Genomic DNA, 10,337 nt, shown 5'->3' on the forward strand with positions numbered 1-10,337 from the left:
CATGATAGTGAGACAAGAGGAAAATAAAAGGAAATAGAGGAAAGAACTAGGAGGCAAAGGGCATTTACAGAGGTCTAAATACAGGCATGTTCATATGTAAATATATTTATATATGATGATGGGGAAATAGATCTGTGTGCATATATTTATAGGGTTAGTATTAAGGTAGCGATGGGCATTGGACCTCCACTCAAGAACTCCCTCAATGCAAGAACACTTTGTTCTATTAAATTGGCATTCCATGATGCTCACCTTGCCAACATGATCGCTAAAGAAAAATGGGTGCATAAGAAAATGTGGTGAAGAAAGCTGATGGTGCCCGGCTATCAAAAGATATAGCATCTGGGGTCTTAAAGGCTTTAAGATAAACAAACAGTCATCTAGCTGAGAAGCGACAAAGCCTACATGGAAGAAGTACACCAGACTATGTGATCATGAAGTGTCGATGGGATCAGGCATCAGTCATCAAAGTACAAAAAAATCATATCATTGTAAATGAGGAGCAGTGTGGAGTGGGGACCCAAAGCCCATTTGTAGGCAACTGGACATCCTCTTATATAAAGGTCGTGGGGAAGAGAGAGCCAGTCAGGGTGCAGTGTAACAACGATGAAACATACAACTTTCCTCTAGTTCTTTAATGCTTCCCCCCTTCCCCCACTATCATGATTCCAATTCTACCTTACAAATCCAGCTAGACCAGAGGATGTACACTCATACAGATAGGAACTGGAAACACAGGGAATCCAGGACAGATGAATCCTTCAGGACTAGTGGTAAGAATGGGGATACCAGGTGGGTGGAGGGCGTGTGGGGTGGAAAGGGGGAACCTATTACAGTGATCTACATATAACCCCCTTCTTGGGGGATGGACAACAGAAAAGTGGATGACAGGAGACGTTGGACATTATAAAACATGACAAAATAATAATAATTTATAAATTATCAAGGGTTCAGGAAGGAGGGGCAGCAGAGAGGGAGGGGAAAATGAGGAGCTGATACCAAGGGCTCAAGTAGAAAGCAAATGTTTTAAATGATGAGGGCAATAAATGTACAAATGTGCTTGACACAGGATCTATTTATGGACTGTGACAAGAGTTGTATGAACCCCCAATAAAATGATCTTTTTAAAAAGAGGCCTAACCAGATGTTCTCTCATTTGCCCAATTCCATCAAACTTTAGATGGGCAGAAGATATATACAGCATAAGTCATATGCAACATGTTCCTTGATTGATTTTCTAAAATAAGGTTTCAGTACAATGGCAGTAAGATATGGGAAGAGAACATGGAGGAATGAAGTCCCAATTATGATACATGCATATTCTTTTGACAGTTGGGGGAAATCATTCCCAGATAAGTTTCAAACAAAAAAAGGCAAATAAACAGTTTTGTACAAGAAATTTAACTCATTCTGCACAGTGCCTTAATTTTGCTGTCATCATTTGTACAAACTCTTCATAGTTTACCTGACCATCCCCATCAATATCTGCTTCCCTGATCATTTCATCAACCTCTTCATCTGCTAACGACTTTTCAAGGTTATCACCATGTGATGGAGTTCCACTGCCTAATGTAGCCATTGCCATGCTTATCAAACACACGGAATGCTTCTCTAGTTTCTTCTTCACTGTCTGTGTCCTTTTTTTTTTTTCTGTCATTGTCAGAAATTCCAGGAAATCAATTGTGTCATTATCGTCAGCGTCTATTTCATTAAGCATGTCTTGGAATGCTGCTTCTGTGGGATTCTGCCAGGAGACCTCATTATGGTCCCCATTCATTTGCTGCGATAGTTCCAGCACCCTCCTTGTCAAATAATGGAAATGCTTCCTTGAATTCTGCAATCTGCACCCCAGTCCGTTGGTCAGCCCTGCTGCAAGCATGACCCGTCTCTGAGATGCATTCACACGGCCACTCAGCTCGCTGGCTCCACTCGGACCCTGACTAGTTATTTTCTTCTCTTTTATTGTGTTAGGAAAGTTTTCTTCCATGATTTCTTGTGCTGGTTTCTCTGCAGGTGTGTCTGCTTTCTTCCTGCTCTAGAATGCCAATGAGATTTAAGACGTTCCTCTCGAGAGTGTGCTGCCTATAGACTTTATTCAGACTCGTATGTTCTTGATGGTCAGCATTTCTCTCCTCAGCTGTATTTGAGATAGTTGACTTCAAGCTCAGTGATTCAGCTTTACATTTCTTTGATTCTGTTACTATGATCTTTTATTATATTGTCAAATTCTGTTATCTTATTATTTATTTTCTGTACTTCTATTTTTGGTGTAGAGTTGATGAGTTTTCTATTCTTTCCTTTGTTCTATTACACATTTTTGTAATTCATTGAAAGTACCTGAACACTATTTATCTCAATTCTGTTTCTGGTAGTTTCAGCACATTTTCTTCATTTGAATCTTTGTGTTGTTCTGGTGTTTGTGCCTTTTTAAAAAAAATACATGTGCTTTTGTATATGTGTGTGTGTGGGGGGTACCATGATTGACTTCTGTTTTCATGGCGTTGTGGCACATTTGTTATTGTTGAGAGAGCTGCTGGGCCAGGTGTGAATTGTTCGCTTTGTCTTGCTGGGGCACCATAATGGCTAGGGTCTTCCTTTTCCAGGGCACAGGAATGACTGCGGGCTTCCTTGCCAGGGCTGGGGATGGATAGCCAGGTCCTTGCTGCTTGGGAATGGTGACGTCAGGTCCTTCATCATCAGGGAGCAAGGGCACTCAGGTTTCTTCGCTAGGGTGCAGGTACATCTAAGGTTTTCTTACTCTACAAGAATTTATAAGCTATTTTTTTCTGTGGATACAATGGCTTAACCATTTGTTGTAGGAACATGATTAGACATTGAACTTGAAATAAACTTACTGTTTTCAAATCAGTTCTGGCTTGTAGAAGACATATAGAACAGGGTAGAACTGCTACTTTGGGTTCTCAAGGGTGTAAATATTTATGGAAGTAGACAGCCACACGAGGCCACTGGTGGGTTTGAAGTACTCACCTTTCAGTTAACAGCTGAATGTTACAACCAGTGTTCCACCAGGACTTCATTGCACTTGATTGTGATTTTAAACAGGATCAGAGGTGTTCATGAAGGGAAATGTTAGTGTGAACTAGAGGAGTTGGGAAGGTTTTATGAAGAAGTTATTCAATTTTAGCTAATGTCTAGGCACAAGTAGGCACAGGCCATATGGACAGAAAAGAAAGGATGAACATCTTGGAGACCAACATAACTAGATTGAAAGGATCATACTGGAGAATGGTAGATGAGGGCAGCATAGTAAATTGATATGCTAAATAATTCAGACACTGTCCTTTGTTAGCAGGGAGCCATGGTAATTTGTAACAAGGAGGGATGTTGACAAAAGATGTTGATTTGAAAAGATTGTTTTGTGTGGATGTGAACATCATGTGCTAGGCAATGGGGATGGTAATTATAATATTATTCCAGAAGTTAATCGAAGGTTGTGGCTACTGCCTAGGGGAGCCGAGTGCTGATCTGCCCTTGGTTGATTGGTACTGACGAAAACTAGTCACCTGGTACCTTATGACCTCAGCCAACTCAATAATTATTTGCTCAAACACTTCTACAATTAGGGGATATTATCAGGATAGAGACTCTCATTTCAACAAGATTGTAATCTAGTAAATTACTGTGCTTCTGTCCACCACTACACAAGTGGTTCTATGCCAGAGAGCTTCAATAATTGCTCATTCAACATTCTTTCATTCATCCATTCTTTGAGAACTTTACTCATCGCCCTTGGGGTCTCTATGGAGAATTATGTGGGTTAGGATGGCAAGTTACGATATCTTGATAAGCTGGGAGGCCTCCACTCTACTGAAATGGAAATCAAAAGAAGAGAGCATGGCTGTGGGAAAGGCTGGAGAAGCCTATGTGGAAGAGGCAAGACTTTCTGTAACAAATGATAGGATGTTCCCAGAACACATGGAAGTATAGTAGACAAATCAATAGAAATATAATGCTAACAACACAGTTAGTTTTAACTTTTCTGAAGTCACATTAAAAAGAAAATAAGAGAACTATTGTAATGATGTTTTCATTGAACTGACTGTTGCTCCCGTGGAGGCCTGGTTGTGCTCGGAGGACCGCTAACAAGAAGGACAGCATTTCAAGTCCACGGATGCCTCAGGGGAGAATTATGAGTTTATTTGCTCTTACAAAGATTTAAAGCCTCAGAACCCTGCAGAGCATCACTAATCGTTGGAATTGAACCCAGTGCTAGTGGGTTTTCTTTCTTCCTTTTTGACCTCACAGATCAATTCAGTAACCCTAAAGTTTGATGGTTTAATTCACTCACTATGCTGCAGAGTGAAGACCTAGTGATTTGTTTCTGTAAAGATTGCAGACAAGAGAACACTATGGCGCAGTTCTATTCTGTAACATATAAGGCCACCATGAGTCAGAATTGACAGAATCAGGTTTCTTCTTATTATCATTGCATCATGAAGCCAATATAAAGAGTTATTAATGAGATAGCTTACATCTTTGGTACTAAATCTTTAAAATCACGCGTGTGTTTATTCTGTAATGTACAGTACAGCTCAATGGCTTTCCATTTCAAGGGCTCGGTACATACTGCACAACTTAAGAGGCTGGGTGGAAAATATGTGCAATTTCTTGTACCTCAGCTGTGGTGGCATAGAGGTTATGCGTTGGGCTTTGATCTGCATGGTCGACAGTTCAAAACCACCAGCAGCTCTGTGGGAGAAAAAATGGGCTTTCTATTCCTGTATACAGTTATGTCTCAGAAACCCATATGGGGTCACTATGTGTCAGCATTGACTTGATGGCAGTGAATGCTACCGTTGATGTTGTAAATGGACAACAGCACATTGCTGGCTAACGGAAAGATTGGTGGTCCCAATCTGCCCAGGGGAGCATCAGAAGAAAGGTCTGGCAAACTATTTCAGAAAAAATCAGCTACTGAAAACCTATTGAGCTCAGTTTTACATGGTCTCTATGAGTCCATGCGGACTTTACAGTAGCTGTGTGTGCGTGTGTATGCACGCATGTGCATGTGCGTGCTGCATGTGCGATCCCTAAACACCAGACTGTCTCAGGACTAGACTCTGAGTGTGGACAAATGAGTAGGAAGAAGTTGGTCTTGATGCAATATTGTAGAGAGGAAGCAGATGTGCCGTAGGATATGATTGAACCGAGGAAGCAGATGTGCCGTAGGATATGATTGAACCGAGGAAGCAGATGTGCTGTAGGAAAAGGAGGACAGAGAAGAAGTGTAAGTTCCGGGGACTGGAAGACTAGGTGGAGGGAGGTACTCACACTCCCTGACCCAACAACAAGTTCTAAATGGCTCTGGGAGGAAAGAAGCCCCCACACAGGAACTGTATTTCCCAGAGAAATAAGAGTCCTTAAAGCTGTCTGAATAGAAAATAAGGTTATCATTACGCCTTATCATTAGAAGAGAGAAGAATATTAAAAGGACTCAGTTCGGCTTGAATAAAAAAGATAAATTTCAAGTAAACTGGCATACAGTTTATCCATGAGTGAATTTGCTGTAATAAAGTCAGCAAGGGAATAAGCTGGGTGATTTACAGGGGGCCTGCTTCTGTAAAATTTACAAACTGCTGTGATAAAATGTCACCTTTTATGATGCATTCCACCCGGGCCGCATATATAAAGGGCACTGCATTGGAAAGAGTTGCAAAAACATAGCAGTTGCCTGGCTCCCCAGCTGCCATTGTCTGCTTTACCAGCAGAATTGAGGATTTATGGAAAGATGACCCAGCCACTCGCCTTTGACGGGTGTAGATTGCAAACTGCCAGTGTAATGGCATCATTACCTTGCATTTTCATCCTGGGGCCTCCGAACCTGCTTTCAATAATGTAGACTAGGTCCCCTGGGAAGGGGAGGGGAGCATGGGGCAGGAGAAGAGTCCTAATTTCAGGGCTTCCCAGTCTTGTGGGAAAGACATGCAGGCGCATGAATGACTGCATAGAAGCAGAGCAGGTATGAAAGTTTAATGCGACTCATGTCGTTATCCTGACTTTTCCAAATCAAATCTCACCGTGAGGCTCCATTTGCCTGCTTGGTGGCAATGAAATCTCCATCATTATTAGGTTCTATTGGATATGAGTCTATTGGATTATAGAAAAATCCTGGGCTTATGTGATGCCAAATATTGACGAGAGACCAGGTCCCAGGTTCATGAGGCCCATTTGCCTATACAGTGGCTTGATAGGAAGTGTTCCTGTCCCTTTGTCGTTGGAAGAAGACACTCAGATCCTTTCCCACAGTTGACCACAGACTGACACCCAACAGACCACAGTCTCCTAGCTCCCTCTTCCAGGATGATGCCCTGAGGGTAATGGCACCTCACTGAGCCTGATCTCAGAAGAAACTTCAACTCTTTTTTTAATAATCATTTTATTGGGGCTCGTACAATTCTTATCACAATCCATACATACATCCATTGTGTCAAGAACGTATGTACATTTGTTGCCATCATCATTCTCAAAACATTTGCCTTCTACTTGAGCCCTTAATATCTGCGGCCCATTTCCCCCCTCCCTCCCCACTGAACCCTTCATCATTCATATATTATTATTATTTTGCCATATGATACACTGTCTGACATCTCCTCCCCTTCTTCTCTGCTGTCCCTCTCCCAGGGAAGAGGCTATACTTAGATTCTTATAATCGGTTCCCCCTTTCTACCCTACACTCTCTCCACCCTAACTTCAACTCTTCTTCTGTGTGGTGTGAAAGCTCTTCACTCCCCTCTCACAGCACTCTTATCCACACCCCACCTCAGCTCCACCAGCTTAGCCTTCCTCACTGGCTGGAACAACAAGCCCTTTCATCTCTCTCTCTCTCTCTCTATCTCTCTCTCTCTGTACAGGTGAAGCTCAACTTGGTTCTTAAAACACAACTGTTATTTTATTTCAACACTCAGTTGTACTAGGTAGTCAGGTACCACACTAAAATGGGACAAGAAGAAAAATGCCTTAGGTTATCAGGGATGAGAAGGATTGCCCTGACCAGGGGGAAGAAGCCATGGAAGAAATGAGATTTAAGTAGGAGAATAAAGTAACGATGTTTGCCTAGTAGGCAAGGTTGTATTGGGCAATAGGGATAGCCTGAGTCAGCCTGGAGTGTGGGGATGGGATCAGAATAGTATTTTTGGTGAACTGGTGTGTGTGTGTGTGTGTGTGTGTGTGTGTGTGTGTGTGTGTGTGTATGTGTGTTGAGGAGGCTGCTGGGGTTTGAGGAAGTGGGGCTGGTGGCTGCAATAAGGGACAATAGGCAGTTTAGAGAATAGAATTGTGATATCAAGTACTTAAGCTCATCTTTGGCAGTTCTCAAGTAGTGGCAATAATTTAGCTTATAAAACTGACTATGTAGGTGGCACTTGGAAATAATTCTGTCTTCTGAAGTACTGCTACAAAAATGTTTGCTTATCAGATCCCAGATAGTTCCTCAGGTAACTTTATCCAAAGCATGCTCTTTGATATTAATTTACCCAATACATATCTCTCTAATGCACGAAGGGCCAGGGTCCTACAATTTCTCTAATCCCTGCCTACTCCCATTACTTCTTACCCTAGCATGCCACTAGACCATCGGGGCTAGGCAAGGATGGCCTCCAGGAGAGTCAACTGTAGGCTCTGAGGGTTGCATTGATCGTGGGAACTGGCAGCTGCAGTTAGTTGCCCATGAGATCCTCTCTCTGGTCTCCTGTCTCTGAGTATCTTCTCCTTTCATATAAGGACACAAGTTATATGCGATACAGACCCACCCTACTCAAGTGTAACCCCCATTTTAACTAACAGTGTCTCCAAAGACCCTATTACCTTATTCACAGATGGAGGTGTTAGGCCTTTAACCTATGTGTGTATATATCTATATCATTTAAATCTATAACGTTAAGTTCTCAATTTGAAAGATACATCTTTTGCAAGTCCTCATTGGCTGGTTCCCCAAACCTGACTGACTTGACTCTGGAAAGCAGGGAGTCGAAGGTTGAGCCCCACAGTTGTGACCGGGGACCCAAATACCAGGTGTCGACCATTATGACCGCGCAGCGAGGACATTTACATATGTTTAACATAATTAAACATATAGGTTGTATATGTTAAATGTGTACATACGCACACATATGTTTTGATGGGCACAATTGAATACATAACACACATTTATAGTCAGGATCATATTGAAAGTGGCAATTGAAAATAGGCAATTTAGCAAAGCAAACAGAAAATTCAAAGCAAATCCAGCCAAGCATGGAGTAGGGCAGGTGGATCGGCACCAAGCTGTAACCAGAAGGCCCTGCTGAAATTTCTCAGTTATGTGCTGCTTGATGGAGGATACGGGGTGGGCCTGACCACCTGCTAGGAGTGTACATGTAGCACACCAATGAGAAGCTCAAGCTGGTTGCTTGAACTTTGTCTTCTGAGACCTCGATTCTCTTTGGTGGAGGAGGGAAACATCAGCTTCCTTGTCCCACTCTTTCTTGGTCAGAATTTGCCTGGGGATCTGGGAAGAGAGTGGTTTGGGCAGAGGTCTCTGTCCAGTTACAGTTATCTACACCTGGTGTTCCAGTCCCCAGGACCAACTATTGGGCTCAACCTTTGGCTTTCTGCTTTCTGGAGTCCAGTCAGGCTTTGGGAACTGCCCATTGAAGTCCTTCCCCTTGCAAAATATATATCTTCCAAAGGAAGAACTTAACTAGATTTCATTCTGGGCATTGAGAAAAAACTGGCAATAATTTAGCTTATTTTAAAAGGGTGGTTTAATGCAAGTGTAAGACGATAGGTTTAGTAGAGGCTTTTTAGTATCATAAGATGAGAGTTTCTCTGGGCTGTCCTGACAGATTCACTGTTGTTTTTAACTTAATAAGCTATTTCTGTTTTAGTGTTGTGATTGTTTTTGTGGTTACAGGACCCTATGCATTGTTTGATTATACGATCCCTCCCCTCTGTTTCATGGTGGCACAGTTTTGCTTAGCTTGTAAGTATACACAGCTCCCGTGAGCCTGCCAATTCTGCTGATACGCACAGAAATGGGGCAGTTCATCAGAACATGGTTGGACTTTGCCCCGGACATTCCTTCTTCCTTCCCACTCATGAGGGCAGGCTCTTCTTGAAGTCAGCATCCTCTCCTTAGATTGCTTACATTTCTTTCCTCGAGCCATCCAAATAAAAATTACTGTATTAAGGTCTTATGCTGATAAAGAATTTTAGCATACTACCAGGTGGGCCAGGTGTATATGACTATTCCAATACTACACATTGGGAAATGGAGTTCTGAGAGAATAAATAAGATGCCTGTGACTATCTAGTGAACCAGTGACAGAGCCTGGCCCAGATCTCAGGTTCCTTAGTCCGTAGCCCAGGTACTTCTCAGGAAAGCAGAACAGGGTTGAGGGAGCATCTTCCAGCAGCAAATGCATTGCCAAGGGAAGGGGTAACGTGTGGGCTGTGGAATGCTCTGAAGCTGGTTCCTTTACCAACCTCTACAGATGAGACAGAATCCTATCCCACTCCTTAGGCCAAGCAGCATTTCATTCTGTTAGACACAAGGTCACCCTCAATTGGAACCACTTTAACAGCAACTAACAACATTCTCCAAAAAAGAAGCTGCATTTGGGAAGGGAAAACAAAAACAAATTTAAACCTATCTCCTTTGCAGTTGGTAGGCAGAGATAGGTGGTCAACATTTGATGGGCAGCCGTGGGTCAAATTTAGGAACCGAAGATTGGGTCTAGGGGAAAATCTTAAATCAAGCTGGGAAAAGAATGAAGAAAGAAGCAAGGCTCGTGCAGGTGCGTTATCTCAGTTGATCCTTTTCCGATCTCAGAAAGTTGGTAAGAAGAGCTCCCATTGTAGAAGAGAACATTGGAGTTCAGGTTCAGGAGAGTCACTGGCTTCTTTACAATCAGTTGGCTCAGTGTGTAGCAGAGCTGGGATTCAAATCCCTCTTGGGCCTAGAGCCCTGTCCTTCAGACTTCTGCTTTACGCCTCCCCAGGAGCCCGGGAGCTAATATCTGATTGAGCGTCTCTGTTAAATCCCAGATTAGGGGTTACAATTTTTAAAATGTCTGATTAGAGCAAACATCCCTTGAAGAGATAAAGGACCAATGAGCCTAAACCCTTTGGGTATGTTTGATTTTAAAGAAATTATTTAAATTAATCTTTTTAATTAATCTCCTCTTGGAATACTATGGGGATGAGAGAAAAAGGAAACAACCGGTTTCCAGAGCCTTAAGCAGACAGTCAATTGAAGCTCGGGGCCTAGCCCATTAGCAATCTACTGCCCACAGCTTCCTGTCTGTCAGAGAAAGCATAATGGATTGCAGCCATTGCAC

At 42.5% G+C, this 10,337-nt stretch overlaps 1 pseudogene; it reads right to left on the reverse strand.

Moving 5' to 3' along the window:
- Positions 1–1,405: 1,405 nt before the first annotated feature.
- Positions 1,406–3,038, reverse strand: LOC142430420 (calmodulin-like; annotated as a pseudogene).
- Between the last annotated feature and the right edge of the window lie 7,299 nt (positions 3,039–10,337).

The sequence above is a fragment of the Tenrec ecaudatus genome, chromosome 17, assembly GCF_050624435.1.
Source record: "Tenrec ecaudatus isolate mTenEca1 chromosome 17, mTenEca1.hap1, whole genome shotgun sequence".
In the NCBI taxonomy this organism is placed as follows: domain Eukaryota; kingdom Metazoa; phylum Chordata; class Mammalia; order Afrosoricida; family Tenrecidae; genus Tenrec; species Tenrec ecaudatus.